The following is a 17,184-nucleotide window of genomic DNA, read 5'->3' on the forward strand; positions in this document are numbered from 1 at the left end:
GACCCAAATATAGAAACATAAATTGTGTATATAGCATTAGTCAGAAAGTGGAGGGAATTTAAAATACAATGCTACAAGCCGTAGGGTCAGAATATTGAAAGGATCTGAATTTACATTATGCAGTCTTAAAGCAAGACAGAAGTAAACATTATAAAAATAGATTGTCAGTCATAAAATAATATTTGCCAAATTAGAATTTACATTATGCAGTCTTAAAGCAAGACAGAAGTAAACATTATAAAAATAGATTGTCAGTCATAAAATAATATTTGCCAAATTAATAAAGATTACAAAGTATAAAATGTTTTACAGAGGTTTGAATTATTTATTAACAAATGAGAGATAGAAGAGTGAGCATTCTAAAGCAAATCGTCAAAAAGCTCAAAGAAGACTGATTTTAATAGTAACTATTAGAAGACTTTTAACTACTATAGGACGTTCATATTCACAAGATATGCACATTAGATTGTTCTGTAGCAAAGATTAGCATTTCAGTCACCTCGGTTTAGTATGTGCCCCGTTGCCTGGTAGGCACAGGATCCGCCATGGGCGCTGATGACTTGTTCCATGTGTGATGGCACCGACGCGCATAAGACGCGAATGGCGTCCTGTGGTACAGCCATCCATGCTGTATTTATCTGGTTCCAAAGTTCATCTGTGGTGGTTGGCATTGGGTCACAGTGCTGCAGCCGTCGTTTCATCGTATCCCAAACATTTTTGACTTCCAACAGGTCTGGTGAAGTGTTGGGACGGGGCGAAATGCAGACTTACTGTGACACCAACAAGGAACCTGTTCGTGCAGCAACATGTGGTCGTGCATTGTCTTGCTGAAAAGTGGCGTCTAGGGTGTTGTGTACAAAGGATTGTGGAGAAAGGGTGCGCCTACGGCACGCAGGATGTCATTCACTCCCGTAACACTGGTCACAGTGCGCTGGCCACCCAAAAACTGTAATTTGTGGTTATGCTCCATAGCACCCAACACCATACGACTTTGAGTCGGCGCTGTATGTCTTGTGCGAATGCACTCACTGTAATGCTGCGCCACCTGCCTGCGGCCACCAAACAAACAGAAACAGGATTCGTCCGAAAACATTATCTCATACAATTCATGTCCCCAGTGACATCATTCCATACACCATCTGCATATTCGTCAAAGGTAGGTGGAGAAGTGGAAGACGCGAAGACGCGTGCGTAACCCATGCCGTAATAACCGGCGATGGATTGTCATCCCTTATACTGCACGACGTCTTACACTCTTCCGCTGTTTCGCCATAGCGGGGAGGGGGGGGGAGGGTGGTGCAGTCATTTAGATGTAGTTAATCCCGATGTCTGGGTTGGATTGGGACGTGACATTTCGCTTGTGAGTTCGCGAAGCAACCGGAATGGAAAGCAAAAAAACTACCTGTAGTGTTATCTCCGTAAGTGCCTCGTATCGCTCCACAAGTGTCACATACTCGTTTGGCTTAGATGTGTAGTGTTCCGGGACATCGTCTTGTTCATCCAAAATTAGAGCCACTTGCAAATGGCTACGCCGCAAGTTTTTGGGTTTTACTAGCTCGCTCAATTGCTTTCGGGTTGGTGGTAGTGAGCACACGTTTCGTGTCTTGGAACGAAGCCATTACCATCTGCTTCCGAGAAAAAGTTCTTCACGTCGAAGTTTCAGTTCTCAAGTGCGATTCGATGATATCTCCCATGCAGACACTTCTCTAAACCTGAGAACGTCCCAAATATTGCGACGTGCTGACAATTGACTACTGTTCAGATCTCGTGTAGTTTGTCGTAACTGACGTTGGTCAGGGGCATTATACTTGGTAATTAACCGTCTCACATAAACTGAAATAAATTAATGCCACACACTATTATTTCAGATATTGAAATAAAACTACTTTCTCTCCAACAAGTATACAGTTTATATGAACATTCATAACAACTTTATATTCAGTTTAATTCACAGTTCTTTTCACACTTCCTTATTTTATTGAGTGAGTATAGCTAAGACTACGCCATGTACGTCAAACATACAAAACTATACGATTGCAAGGTATCGTGGCTGAAGGCAAACAGTGACTAACTTAAATCATATTAGAAAATATTATTTTTTCCATATCAACATATTTAATAAAATACTTAGTGCAGGAAACAAGAACAGTGATGTTGGTTTATTCTTCCAGGGCGAGGTTGTCACTCGTGCCACACTGATGTCTGGGTTTCCGCATACAGCTGGTTTTTGTATCTGGTCTGGTCGCACATGAAACAATTAAATACGAATAGAACACACAATAGTACTTATCATTACATATGAATCCTTATATGGTGAACACTGCAAACCATATATCGTAAAGACGTCTCTGAGGCAGGACTGGCTGTAATACCAATATATGCATACCACCACAATGCCCATTTGCAGAACAGTGGCACAGGAAACAGCAATTTTATTACGTTTCTCAGGTTTTCATTTCACTGCCCCTGTTATAAAAAAATACAATTTTTGTTAGTATTACTTATTTATCTTTTCAATGAAAATAGTGGGCCATTAGATATACAGTGTGGTCCAGTGTGGTCCATACATCGGGTAAAAACAGTGGGTAAGACAAGTTCGTAATCTCAAAGGGGGGCATCAAATGATATTACACATGACCTCCAGCCCCTGCCCCCTTGGGTGGGGCGGGGGCAACTTTTAATTCTTAAATAGAGACACCCATTTTTATTGCAGATTCGGATTCTGCACAAAAAAGTAATCAAGTTTCTTCTGAAACATTTTTTAAACCATTGACAGGTGAAAGAAAAATTGCGGAAGAACTAAGATTTATTTAGAATTTTCCGAGAAAGACGTATCAAATCGATAAAAAAGTGCACCAATTCTTTCGTTACGCCAAATTGAGCTATTTTTGTACAAAATGTACTGTATCCTACTTTTAGCGTTACCCAGGAATAACGACATGGACGTAGTAGAAATGATGTTCCCATGCGGTGCTTTATTAGTGTGAGTCCCTTTGCCTCTTATAATTTGCTGTACTTAATTAATGAAATTAGACACGAAGAAATTGTTCAAAATTATCCCCATTTGCCTCAATGCATAAAGTCAATCGTCTGTGAAATTTGTCCATAGTTTTGAGCAGCACATCCTGTGGTATGGCTGCACACGCTCTTGGAATGCATTGCTCCATATCGTTCTGGTTCTGGGTTGTATTTCATAAACAATATTTTTTAAATAACCCCACAAGGAAAAATCAGGAGATGTTAGGTCTGGTGAAAGTGGAGGCCACGGAATTTGTACGCTGCGTCCTATCCACCGACCAGGGTACTGTAAATTTAAAACGTTTCGCACATTTTTAGTATAATGGGGAGCTGCTCCGTCCTCAATTGCACACCTAAAATTAACATCTAGTTCACAATCTGAAAGTGAAGTGACGCCTGTTCGCATTGCACCGACCCTTATACTGGCCATAGTTCTTAGTTTGGCGGCGGTAGCGCCACAGGTGAGTAATGCTATTGTGAAGAGTTCCCTAACGAGATTTTAATACCATTCAGCCTCCTTCCTTTAAAAACTATGGCGGGTAGGATACATTATGTAAAATATCGGATCATTCTAAATAAATCGGAGTTCTCCAATTTTAATTTTTCTCGATTTCAGCGCCACCTTTCAATGGTTTAAAAAAAATGTTTCATACAAAACTTGGTTACTTTTTTATGGAGAATCCAGAATCTGCAATAAAAATGGGTGTTTCCATTTAAGATTTTAATGTTGCCCCCCGCCACGCCCAAGGGGGGGGGGGGGCGGTGGCTGCGCGTCACGTGTAGTTTCATTTCATGCCTCCCTTTGAGCTTACGAACTTGTCTTACCTACTATTTTTACCCGATCTATAGTTCTCGAGATAATGTCATCCGACACTTCAGATGGACCACCCTGTAGAATTACCTAGAACTTTATCTTCACGGTAATCTATTTTTTCTCTCCTTTTTTTTCTATTATGAACGTTCAACTATGTTTGCAATGTATCTCATTCATCTTTTTCATATCTTTATTGCTTTCTACTTCTGTCGAGGTAACATTCAGATGAAGATCTATACGCTACGCTTCTTTCAGCTTTCCTTTGGCATCATTTCCCACTCGCAGTCGGATGTTGCTTTACTGTGACAGGAAAACAGCAATAGGTTTCAGTCTTCCAAATTATCTTCACTAATTTTATACCTATCTTCATACCTGATGGTAGTAGTACCGTTACAGCAACATATACTACTACTACTACTACTACTACTACAATATCAAAAAATATAACTGTTACAATATAATAAGTACCCGTTACTACTCTCACCACTACAATTTTTTCTGCAACTATTACTACCACTGAAAATCAAGTTAGTCCTAGCTGCGCCCTGTGGTGTTACCCGCGATTGAAGAGTTATTTACAAAGAAATTTGAATGCCGAAACACACTACCACATGCGTTCACCATCGCAGAATTTCTGTCTTGTCTTTTGCAGGTACTAAGGCACGAGGCACTTGATCGTTATTGTGCGATTTACTTCGCGCAGTAACGATCAGCAGAAATAAAAACAAAATAATACGGAAACTAGCTAGTGAAATGCTGGCCCAAAATGATGAATTAATTTCGACTGTACATGAATGGTCGCCAGCTCACTTAGAGTGAGAGAAATCAGTTGCAACTCCTGAGTTTGGAATTAAAATACCTTACGATTGTAGCATGTTGGCAGGCGTGGATAGTCGCAAAGGCACTGACTCGTGCTCGTTATCAAAACGCAGTGATCATCGACAAAGTTTTCATGGACAAATGCAGACTTGCAACTACTTCATGAAACTAATTACCAGGTCTTCACAGTTACCTAACAACTGCACAGTTACCTAACAACTACACTGAGTTTCTCATTGTAATGCTGTTATTAAACCGTTTTCGAAAAGCTAAACTCTTCGAAAAGAATGGTTTTAGTATTTAATAGGACTATCCTACTACAATAACTTGCTTTTAAAAAAATTACGGAGTTCGTTACTTTGACTTATTGTAACGTAAATTACTTCTCACACAAAATTGTGTGAACATGAAGTATTGTTAACTACACTGTTATGTCAAATTATTTGTCAGTAATCAGCACTTAATTAGCAAGTCCAAGAAAGTGACATTTCTGTTCGCTTTCATTTCAATTATTAATCAATTCGATAAACTTCTCTCTTATATCATTTACTTTCAGTTCATTAATGACACACTCCGTTGGTTATGGATAAGGAGAGGATCTTGTCAGGTAGCTGTTACTGATGAGTACACGCCTTAACACACATAAGTTGCTAAAGTATTTGTTAATATAGGATTCGCATCTAACACTGCAAGCCTTACAATTCTAAATAATAAACTAGTCCGGTCTTGCTTCATAGTTCAAAAAAATGGTTCAAATGGCTCTGAGCACTATGGGACTTAACATCTATGGTCATCAGTCCCCTAGAACTTAGAACTACTTAAACCTAACTAACCTAAGGACATCACACAACACCCAGCCATCACGAGGCAGAGAAAATCCCTGACCCCGCCGCGAATCGAACCCGGGAACCCGGGCGTGGGAAGCGAGAACGCTACCGCACGACCACGAGATGCGGGCTCTTGCTTCATAGCAGTGAGGTCCGTGCGGCTACGTCTATTATACTACTACAACGTGCGGCCACTACAATTCACTTTGGAATGCCAGCTCTCTCCTTAAACACTGGTTATCCTTGATCTTTTGCGCTGTGCCCTGTTACTTCCTCCACATTACGCCTGGCCATACCGTACGTGGGATCTGGCAGTGAAACGAGTCTTGCGTCCACTCGCAGCAGAATTCCTCCTTTCCGTCCGACCCGCTCGCTCGCTACTAACCGACTCTCTTTACCACCTGACAAACACTGCCCGGTTGCGCCGAGCTCTTGCGCCCAGCGACAGTAAGACAATAACAATCACCTCTTTGGTTTACATAACGAGAATCCCTGAATTGGCCAGGGCGTCTACTACAATTCTTTACATTCTCTTTTGTTGGTTATTTTGCACACAGAAAATTTTTAAAACGTATATACATCACAATAACGTACACAACATACTTATACACTTCATTTAAATGTACATTGTTACTAAAGTAGGGAAAAAATTATATGTGTGGACTCTGTGGTTGCAATTAAAAGTTAATTATCGTGGACGACTTATCAGTAACTTTAAGCCCCTCTTTAAGCGATCGACTTTCTTGTCACAACTGACCACTCCAGACAGTTTATTCCTGTACTCGGTCATGTTTGCTTTCAGTTGTCATTATCGTTTACATGTCAACTCTAAAACTGCCGATGTTGTGAGAGCCGTCTGCTGTGCTGTTTGACATCTGAATGGTGAAAGTGAGGTTGTGAGGGACTACTTTTTGACGGAAAAATCCAAACAGAATAACAAAATTTAGGAACAAGCACTGGCAATAGATGGGATGAGAATTCCGCCTTATGCAAGACACTTTTTTTTTTTTTCTACTCGACCGAATAGTAGCGGCTCCGGTCAAAGAAAACCATCATAACGACCGGGAGAGCGGTGTGCTGACCACACGCCCCTCCCATCCGCATCTTCATCTGAGGATGACACGGCGATCGGATGGTCCCGATGGGCCACTTGTGGCCTGTAGACGGAGTGCTTTGTTTCACCCACACATGTTTCAGCACTCTTGTGCCATGATCAGTGGGCTTAATTTTCATTTTAAACTGTAAAATTGTTGTTACATATTAACATTTGTGTTGTTTATACCGTTATGTCAAAGTTTCAGTTATAGCTTATTGGTCGAAAAGTGGATGTATGCAATCGTTAACATACATGATGCTATTGTACACTTATTTTGGTAGCTATTCTGCTTCACAATACACAACTTGTCATCTGCAATCAGCAAAACGTAATTAATTTTTCTGTTTGTTATGCATTTATAAACCTAAATGAGTGTGTATCGCTTTTTTGTGTCACTTGCAGTTTGGAGTTGTGGTGCGTTCTCCTGTGTTGTTGGCGAAGGAAATAAGGTTACTTCGTGACCTTTGGTCGCTGAGCATTGCAATTTTTCGATTTCTGAAAACATAGGTGGAGTTTTCGCTGCCATTACTTGTTGTTGTGGCTGTGTGATGTTCATTTGTTTCGTAGCGCGTTTTGCTGGGTGAGGCGCGCGAGTTTGAATTGTATTTGGTGATAGTGGTGTACAGTTGCGTGAGTTTGCGTGTGTGTGTGTTGAGTCCTGGGGGAGTGTGTGTGTGTGTGTGTGTGTGTGTGTGTGTGTGTGTGTGTGTGTTTGTTTGTGTGTGTTCAGGAGAGAGAGAGAGAGAGAGAGAGAGAGAGAGAGAGAGAGAGAGAGAGAGAGGGAAGGAGGGAGGGAGGGAGGGACAGACGGAGAGAGATCGATGGAGAGGTAGAATGTTTTATGTTTTCTTTTCCCTATGAGTAGTTTTGGTGTGGGTGTTATTTGTATAGTTCTTCTATTGCGACGGAGAGGGTTTTGTTGCACGGTGATGTGTATTCATTCAGTACTTTCTTTCCTTGGGCTATTGATTTTTGGATGTAGTAGTTTTCTTCCATATTTCATTTTTAGTATAAGCTGCTACTAGTTTTAAGGTTGTGTAAGTCAGTTTCAGGGGTACCCATGGTCTAGGGGTAGCGTCTTTTATTCTTAATCAAAACGTCTTCGGTCCCGGGTTCGAACCCCACCACTGCCTAAATTTTGATAAATAATCAGCATTGGCGGCCGAAGACTTCCGGCATAAGAAGTCAGCCACATTCTGCCAACGGCCTTGTCAAAGAGGGCGGAGGAGCGGATAGAGGTTCAGGGCACTCTCTTGTCCTAGGGGTGTGAAATTGCCCCTAAAGGCGGAAGAATCAGCAATGATCAACGACATGAGGATGCAGAAGGCAATGGAAACAACTGCATTAAAGACACGTAACGTGTATCCACAGGACATGTGGCCTGTAATTGAAGAAGTGTCATGATGATCTCTCCATTCGCAAAAGATTCCGGAATAGTCCCCCATTCGGATCTCCGGGAGGGGACTGCCAAGGGGGAGGCTACCATGAGAAAAAGATTGAATAATCAACGAAAGGATAACGTTCTACGAGTCGGGGCGTGGCATGTCAGAAGCTTGAACGTGGTAGGGAAACTAGAAAATCTGAAAAGGGAAATGCAAAAGCTCAATCTAGATATAGTAGGGGTCAGTAATGGGAAGTGGAAGGAAGACAAGGATTTCTGGTCAGATGAGTATCGGGTAATATCAACAGCAGCAGAAAATGGTATAACAGGTGTAGGATTCGTTATGAATAGGAAGGTAGGGCAGAGGGTGTGTTACTGTGAACAGTTCAGTGACCGGGTTGTTCTAATCAGAATCGACAGCAGACCAACACCGACAACGATAGTTCAGGTATACATGCCGACGTCGCAAGCTGAAGATGAACAGATAGAGAAAGTGTATGAGGATATTGAAAGGGGAATGCAGTATGTAAAGGGGGACGAAAATGTAATAGTCATGGGCGACTGGAATGCAGTTGTAGGAGACGGAGTAGAAGAAAAGGTTACAGGAGAATATGGGCTTGGGACAAGGAATGAAAGAGGAGAAAGACTAATTGAGTTCTGTAACAAGTTTCAGCTAGTAATAGCGAATACCCTGTTCAAGAATCACAAGAGGAGGAGGTATACGTGGAAAAGGCCGGGAGATACGGGAAGATTTCAATTAGATTACATCATAGTCAGACAGAGATTCCGAAATCAGATTCTGGATTGTAAGGCGTACCCAGGAGCAGATATAGACTCAGATCACAATATAGTAGTTATGCAGAGTAGGCTGAAGTTCAAGACATTAGTCAGGAAGAATCAATACGCAAAGAAGTGGGATACGGAAGTACTAAGGAAAGATGAGATACGCTATAGATACAGCAATAAGGAATGCGCAGTAGGCAGTACAGTTGAAGAGGAATGGACATCTCTAAATAGGGCCATCACAGAAGTTGGGAAGGAAAACATAGGTACATAGAAGGTAGCTGCGAAGAAACCATGGGTAACAGAAGAAATACTTCAGTTGATTGACGAAAGGAGGAAGTGCAAACATGTTCCTGGAAAATCAGGAATACAGAAATACAAGTCGCTGAGGAATGAAATAAATAGGAAGTGCTGGGAAGCTAAGACGAAATGGCTGCAGGAAAAATGTGAGGACGTCGAAAAAGATATGATTGTCGGAAGGACAGACTCAGCATACAGGAAAGTCAAAACAACCTTTGATGACATTAAAAGCGACGGTGGTAACATTAAGAGTGCAACGGAAATTCCACTTTTAAATGCAGAGGAGAGAGCAGATATGTGGAAAGAATACATTGAAAGCCTCTATGAGGGTGAAGATTTGTCTGATGTGATAGAAGAAGAAACAGGAGTCGATTTAGAAGAGATAGGGGATCCAGTATTAGAATCGGAATTTAAAAGAGCTTTGGAGGACTTGCGGTCAAATAAGGCAGAAGGGATAGATAACATTCCATCAGAATTTGTAAAATCATTGGGGGAAGTGGCAACAAAACGACTATTCACGTTCGTGTGTAGAATATATGAGTCTGGCGATATAACATCTGATTTTCGGAAAAGCATCATCCACACAATTCCGAAGACGGCAGGAGCTGACAAGTGCGAGAATTATCGCAAAATCAGCTTAATAGCTCATGCATCGAAGCTGCTTACAAGATTAATATACAGAAGAATGGAAAAGAAAATTGAGAATGTGCTAGATGACGATCAGTTTGGCTTTAGGAAAAGTAAAGGGACGAGAGAGGCAATTCTGACGTTACGGCTAATAATGGAAGCAAGGCTAAAGAAAAATCAAGACACTTTCATAGGATTTGTTGACCTGGAAAAAGCGTTCGACAATATAAAATGGTGCAAGCTGTTCGAGATTCTGAAAAAAGTAGGGGTAAGCTATAGGGAGAGACGGGTCATATACAATATGTACAACAACCAAGAGGGAATAATAAGAGTTGACGACCAAGAACGAAGTGTTCGTATTAAGAAGGGTGTAAGAAAAGGCTGTAGCCTTTCGCCCCTACTCATCAAGCTGTACATCGAGGAAGCAATGATGGAAATAAAAGAAAGGTTCAGGAGTGGAATTAAAATACAAGGTGAAAGGATATCAATGATACGATTCGCTGATGACATTGTTATCCTGAGTGAAAGTGAAGAAGAATTAAATGATCTGCTGAACGGAATGAACAGTCTAATGAGTACACAGTATGGTTTGAGAGTAAATCGGAGAACGACGAAGGTAATGAGAAGTAGTAGAAATGAGAACAGCGAGAAACTTAACATCAGGATTGATGGTCACGAAGTCAATGAAGTTAAGGAATTCTGCTGCCTAGGCAGTAAAATAACCAATGACGGACGCAGCAAGGAGGACATCAAAAGCAGACTCGCTACGGCAAATAAGGCATTTCTGGCCAAGAGAATACTAATATCAAATACCGGCCTTAATTTGAGGAAGAAATATCTGAGGATGTACGTCTGGAGTACAGCATTGTATGGTAGTGAAACATGGACTGTGGGAAAACCGGAACAGAAGAGAATCGAAGCATTTGAGATGTGGTGCTATAGACGAATGTTGAAAATTAGGTGGACTGATAAGGTAAGGAATGAGGAGGTTCTACGCAGAATCGGAGAGGAAAGGAATATGTGGAAAACACTGATAAGGAGACGGGACAGGATGATAGGACATCTGCTAAGACATGAGGGAATGACTTCCATGGTACTATAGGGAGCGGTAGAGGGCAAAAGCTGTAGAGGAAGACAGAGATTGGAATACGTCAAGCAAATAATTTAGGACGTAGGTTGCAAGTGCTACTCTGAGATGAAGAGGTTAGTACAGCAAAGGAATTCGTGGCGGGCCGCATCAAACCAGTCAGTAGACTGATGACACAAAAAAAAAAAATAAATAAATAAATAAATAAATAAATAAAATAAAAAAAAATGTCAGTTTCAGTGTTTGTTGGGTGGTGACTGGTGCTATCAGGTGGTCTGCAAATATTGCTTTTCAGAGCTCTGAGATGCTCTGTATACCTGGTTCTGAAATTCCTACATGTATGGCCCACATATACAAATTGACAGCAGTTGCAATTAAGTTGGTATATACTGGACTAGCTGTATTTGTCGGTGTTGGTGGTATTTCTTCCAAGTCTGCTTTGTATTGTGTTGTTGGTTCCGTATGCCACGTTGAGCTATAAATGAAACTTCGACGTAATGTTATAAACAACACAATCGTTAATATGTAACAACAATTTTACAGTTAACAATAAAAATTAAACCCACTGATGACAGCACAAATGTGCTGAAACATGTATGGGTGAAACAAAGCAGAAAATGGTGTCTTGCATGACGCGGAACTTCTCATCCCATTGTCGTAGCAAGACGGACATAACAAGAAGAACTGCACCACATGATGATTAAAGGTAATAGAGTTGGTTAATGACAACAGCAGAGTTGATAGTGGAAATTCTTGTCAAATGTCGTTCGATGAATTGGTTGCATTCCTGAGAACTGAAAGAATACGAGGAGTGGCATCCAGACGTTTCAGAATATATATGTTTATTTGCTCTAGAAAATAAACTCCTGGAAATTGAAATAAGAACACCGTGGATTCATTGTCCCAGGAAGGGGAAACTTTATTGACACATTCCTGGGGTCAGATACATCACATGATCACACTGACAGAACCACAGGCACATAGACACAGGCAACAGAGCATGCACAATGTCGGCACTAGTACAGTGTATATCCACCTTTCGCAGCAATGCAGGCTGCTATTCTCCCATGGAGACGATCGTAGAGATGCTGGATGTAGTCCTGTGGAACGGCTTGCCATGCCATTTCCACCTGGCGCCTCAGTTGGACCAGCGTTCGTGCTGGGCGTGCAGACCGCGTGAGACGACGCTTCATCCAGTCCCAAACATGCTCAATGGGGGACAGATCCGGAGATCTTGCTGGCCAGGGTAGTTGACTTACACCTTCTAGAGCACTTTGGGTGGCACGGGATACATGCGGGCCGGCCGCGGTGGTCTCGCGGTTCTAGGCGCGCAGTCCGGAACCGTGCGACTGCTACGGTCGCAGGTTCGAATCCTGCCTCGGGCATGGATGTGTGTGATGTCCTTAGGTTAGTTAGGTTTAAGTAGTTCTAAGTTCTAGGGGACTGATGACCACAGCAGTTGAGTCCCATGGTGCTCAGAGCCATTTGAACCATTTTGATACATGCGGACGTGCATTGTCCTGTTGTAACAGCAAGTTCCCTTGCCGGTCTAGGAATGGTAGAACGATGGGTTCGATGACGGTTTGCATGTACCGTGCACTATTCAGTGTCCCCTCGACGATCACCAGTGGTGTACGGCCAGTGTAGGAGATCGCTCCCCACATCATGATGCCGGGTGTTGGCCCTGTGTGCCTCGGTCGTATGCAGTCCTGATTGTGGCGCTCACCTGCACGGCGCCAAACACGCATACGACCATCATTGGCACCAAGGCAGAAGCGACTCTCATCGCTGAAGACGACACGTCTCCATTCGTCCCTCCATTCACGCCTGTCGCGACACCACTGGAGGCGGGCTGCACGATGTTGGGGCGTGAGCGGAAGACGGCCTAACGGTGTACGGGACCGTAGCCCAGCTTCATGGAGACGGTTGCGAATGGTCCTCGCCGATACCCCAGGAGCAACAGTGTCCCTAATTTGCTGGGAAGTGGCGGTGCGGTCCCCTACGGCACTGCGTAGGATCCTACGGTCTTGGCGTGCATCCGTGCGTCGCTGCGGTCCGGTCCCAGGTCGACGGGCACGTGCACCTTCCGCCGACCACTGGCGACAACATCGATGTACTGTGGAGACCTCACGCCCCACGTGTTGAGCAATTCGGCGGTACGTCCACCCGGCCTCCCGCATGCCCACTATACGCCCTCGCTCAAAGTCCGTCAACTGCACATACGGTTCACGTCCACGCTGTCGCGGCATGCTACCAAAGACTGCGATGGAGCTCCGTATGCCACGGCAAACTGGCTGACACTGACGGCGGCGGTGCACAAATGCTGCGCAGCTAGCGCCATTCGACGGCCAACACCGCGGTTCCTGGTGTGTCCGCTGTGCCGTGCGTGTGATCATTGCTTGTACAGCCCTCTCGCAGTGTCCGGAGCAAGTATGGTTGGTCTGACACACCGGTGTCAATGTGTTCTTTTTTCCATTTCCAGGAGTGTATATGTTTGCTATCACATCAGATACTATGTAGAACGCCTTTTTGCATTGTCCTTAGTATCTTGCTTCCTTGCCTAGTGCCAAACAACAGCGAAAATTGTGTTTCTCGTCCAATAATTTTCAGTTTTCCGTTACTGAAATAATTTTCATTACAACACGGTAATCTGTTCAATTTCGTGTTTTTGTATAGTGAATATTTTTCTCTGTAAAACATAAATTCTGATTGCTTTCAGGTGTTTTGTCTCTCTTGTAACAGAACACTAGAAGGAAAAAAATACCAGTACTCTGTGTAGCTTTTCAGTGCCACGAAAACAAAACAACGTAATATAGATTAAAGAGGCACGTAGGCGCAAACCAGTTTTTATAATAGGAGTGAGCTCGACCAAAATAGGTTAAAATTTCCTTCGTTAGCAGGTGTCGCTATAGCCTCTGTCTCTGCGCATGCGCAGTGTGCAGCATACTTGAAAATTTAGAACTCCACACTCGGCTCAGTCTGTATATTATTGACGTCAGAGACACACTCGAGACGTGGTTTGTTGCCGATATACACGCAGGCTCGAATGGCGCACGCACTTCGAGAAGTCTTGTAAAATGGGTCTTATCCATCCTACGGGAACATTAGTCACCTAGGCCACCCCGTAGGAGCAGTCGCCTTTTTTCGGAATAAAAGGGAGTCTATGTGTTAATTCTGGATATAAAATACTTCAATGCCAAAGTTGATCCAAATCCGTCCGTCCGATTCAGCGTGAAGGTGTAAGAAACTTACTGACTCCACGAAGAAAGAATATAAGCATTGTCTAGTTCCAATAAAAGGTTATTTATCTGTCACACGACCGGTTTCGGGCTTGCGCCCATCCTCAGCTGTTTATACATTCATGTACATGTTTATACTGCATGAAATCACTGTACAGATGTAAAAAAATTATTTGCCGGTGATTAAACAGATACAACTGGGACAATTGTAAGTGTCAAGGCAGAATTTGACGAAATACTGCCTTGCCACATACAATTGTCCCACTTGTATCTGTTTAGTAACTAGCAAATATTTTTCTTTGTATTTATACAGTGATCTCCAGCAGTATAAACATGTACATGAATGTACAGGGTGTTTCAAAAATGACCGGTATATTTGAAACGGCAATAAAAACTAAACGAGCAGCGATGGAAAAAACCGTTTGTTGCAATATGCTTGGGACAACAGTGCATTTTCAGGCGGACAAACTTTCGAAATTACAGTAATTACAATTTTCAACAACAGATGGCGCTGCAAGTGATGTGAAAGATATAGAAGACAACGCAGTCTGTGGGTGCGCCATTCTGCACGTCGTCTTTCTGCTGTAAGCGTGTGCTGTTCACAACGTGCACGTGTGCTGTAGACAACATGGTTTATTCCTTAGAACAGAGGATTTTTCTGATGTTGGAATTCCACCGCCTAGAACACAGTGTTGTTGCAACAAGACGAAGTTTACAACGGAGGTTTAATGTAACCAAAGGACCGAAAAGCGATACAATAAAGGATCTGTTTGAAAAATTTCAACGGACTGGGAACGTGACGGATGAACGTGCTGGAAAGGCAGGGCGACCGCATGCGGCAACCACAGAGGGCAGCTAGTGCAGCAGGTGATCCAACAGCGGCCTCGGGTTTCCGTTCGCCGTGTTGCAGCTGCGGTTCAAATGACGCCAACGTCCACGTATCGTCTCATGCGCCAGAGTTTACACCTCTATCCATACAAAATTCAAACGCGGCAACCCCTCAGCGCCGCTACCATTGCTGCACGAGAGACATTCGCTAACGATATAGTGCACAGGACTGATGACGGCGATATGCATGTGGGCAGCATTTGGTTTACTGACGAAGCTTATTTTTACCTGGACGGCTTCGTCAATAAACAGAACTGGTGCATATGGGGAACCGAAAAGCCCCATGTTGCAGTCCCATCGTCCCTGCATCCCTGGGCCGCCATGTCTTCCAAAGGAATCAGTGGCCCATTTTTCAGATCCGAAACGATTACTGCATCACGCTATCTGGACATTCTTCGTGAATTTGTGGCGGTACAAACTGCCTTAGACGACACTGCGAACACCTCGTGGTTTATGCAAGATGGTGCCCGGCCACATCGCACGGCCGACGTCTTTAATTTCCTGAATGAATATTTCGATGATCGTGTGATTGCTTTGGGCTATCCGAAACATACAGGAGGCGGCGTGGATTGGCCTCCCTATTCGCAGACATGAATCCCTGTGACTTCTTTCTGTGGGAACACTTGAAAGACCAGGTGTACCGCCAGAATCCAGAAACAATTGAACAGCTGAAGGAGTACATCTCATCTGCATGTGAAGCCATTCCGCCAGACACGTTGTCAAAGGTTTCGGGTAATTTCATTCAGAGACTACGCCATATTATTGCTACGCATGGTGGATATGTGGAAAATATCATACTATAGAGTTTCCCAGACCGCAGCGCCATCTGTTGTTGAAAATTGTAACTACTGTAATTTCGAAAGTTTGTCTGCCTGAAATTTACTGTTGTCCCAAGCATATTGCAACAAACGGTGTATTTCTATCGCTGCTCGTTTAGTTTTTATTGGCGTTTCAAATATACCGGTCATTTTTAAACACCCTGTATAAACACTTGAGGATGGGCGCAAGCCCGAAACCGGTCCTGTGACAAATAAATAACCTTTTATTGTGACTGGTAGCGGATATTTTTCTACACCCTACAAAGGAAAAGTCACGAGTTCGACAGCATCCACTATGGATAAAATTCATTGTCTAGTTTGGTGCAGCGCCAATTTTATAATATTCGTACGTGCAACATCGTCATCGGCTCTCAGGTGAAGGTGTGAATTCGATAAAGAGAGACCAGCCGCTTCGCGTGTGGCAGGAAATGAGCCACCGCTCTGATATTTGTCATGTACCACATGGTGTTCACATAGAGTGCAAGAAAAAGTGAACTTTTCTCCTTCCCGGAACATTGGAATTTACAGTTTGCAAGCAATAAAGGTTTGAAGTCTGTTCCTTCTTTTTCAATAGCCCTGTACGTTTGCGATGTGTACACTTTACAACGTTTAGCTAACAGTAAATTTCGAGAAAACGTATCATAATGCAGCAGTATACTTCACGTGACGATTATATACATTCTGCAAACACGTTTCTCTGCAACACTTCGTTGTGGAGCGCCAGTAGCATCTTTAGTTTCCATCTGGCAAGCTGAGGAAGACGGCCAGTTCAGAGGTTTTCTTTTCACCTGTGGAACATTCATTCGATTAATAAATATTGTGTGGCAGTCTCGACGAAAGTATTTTCGTACTGTAGTATACAGTTATTTCGGAAACAAAGCAGAACAAACTGGGGAGATTTCTCTGCCTTGTTGCTCTCGACCGATGTCCTACATACGTACTGATTTATTGACAGAAACACTTTCGTTTGAAGCGAAGTTATTGTGTATCAAGTCAAAACATGTTCCAGGATTCTGCATACATGGGCACTGTTTCCCTGTACTGGAAGACGACTGCGAAATCTCGGTCACGTTCTTCTCCGTCCTCGTAGCAATTTCTCCTCTGCTCCCTGTAATATTACACGCGGCACTGCGGAATAAAATACAGTGTATAACCTCGCCGTGAAACTACCAGAAAACATGTGCGATAAACACCACAGTACGGAGAACGTGCAATATGTGGGCACTATTTCTCTGCAAAGCAGCATACACACACATCCCGTTTATTCTTCGTTCAGTATCCCTTTTACAATTTATTGTATTACTTATATGGTATGTCGAGAGAAAGGAAAGAGATAAGAAAGAAAGAAGACCAGGTTAGGATGAATTGTGGCGTCCACGACGAGCAGATTGAAAAAATGATGTGAAAAGTTATCGACCGTGGTGTTTTCAAAGGAAGAATCAATACAGTAGCGCTATACTATTAACAAAAATTGAGGAAAAGACCAA

This window comes from Schistocerca nitens, chromosome 10, assembly GCF_023898315.1.
Source record: "Schistocerca nitens isolate TAMUIC-IGC-003100 chromosome 10, iqSchNite1.1, whole genome shotgun sequence".
Lineage (NCBI taxonomy): Eukaryota > Metazoa > Arthropoda > Insecta > Orthoptera > Acrididae > Schistocerca > Schistocerca nitens.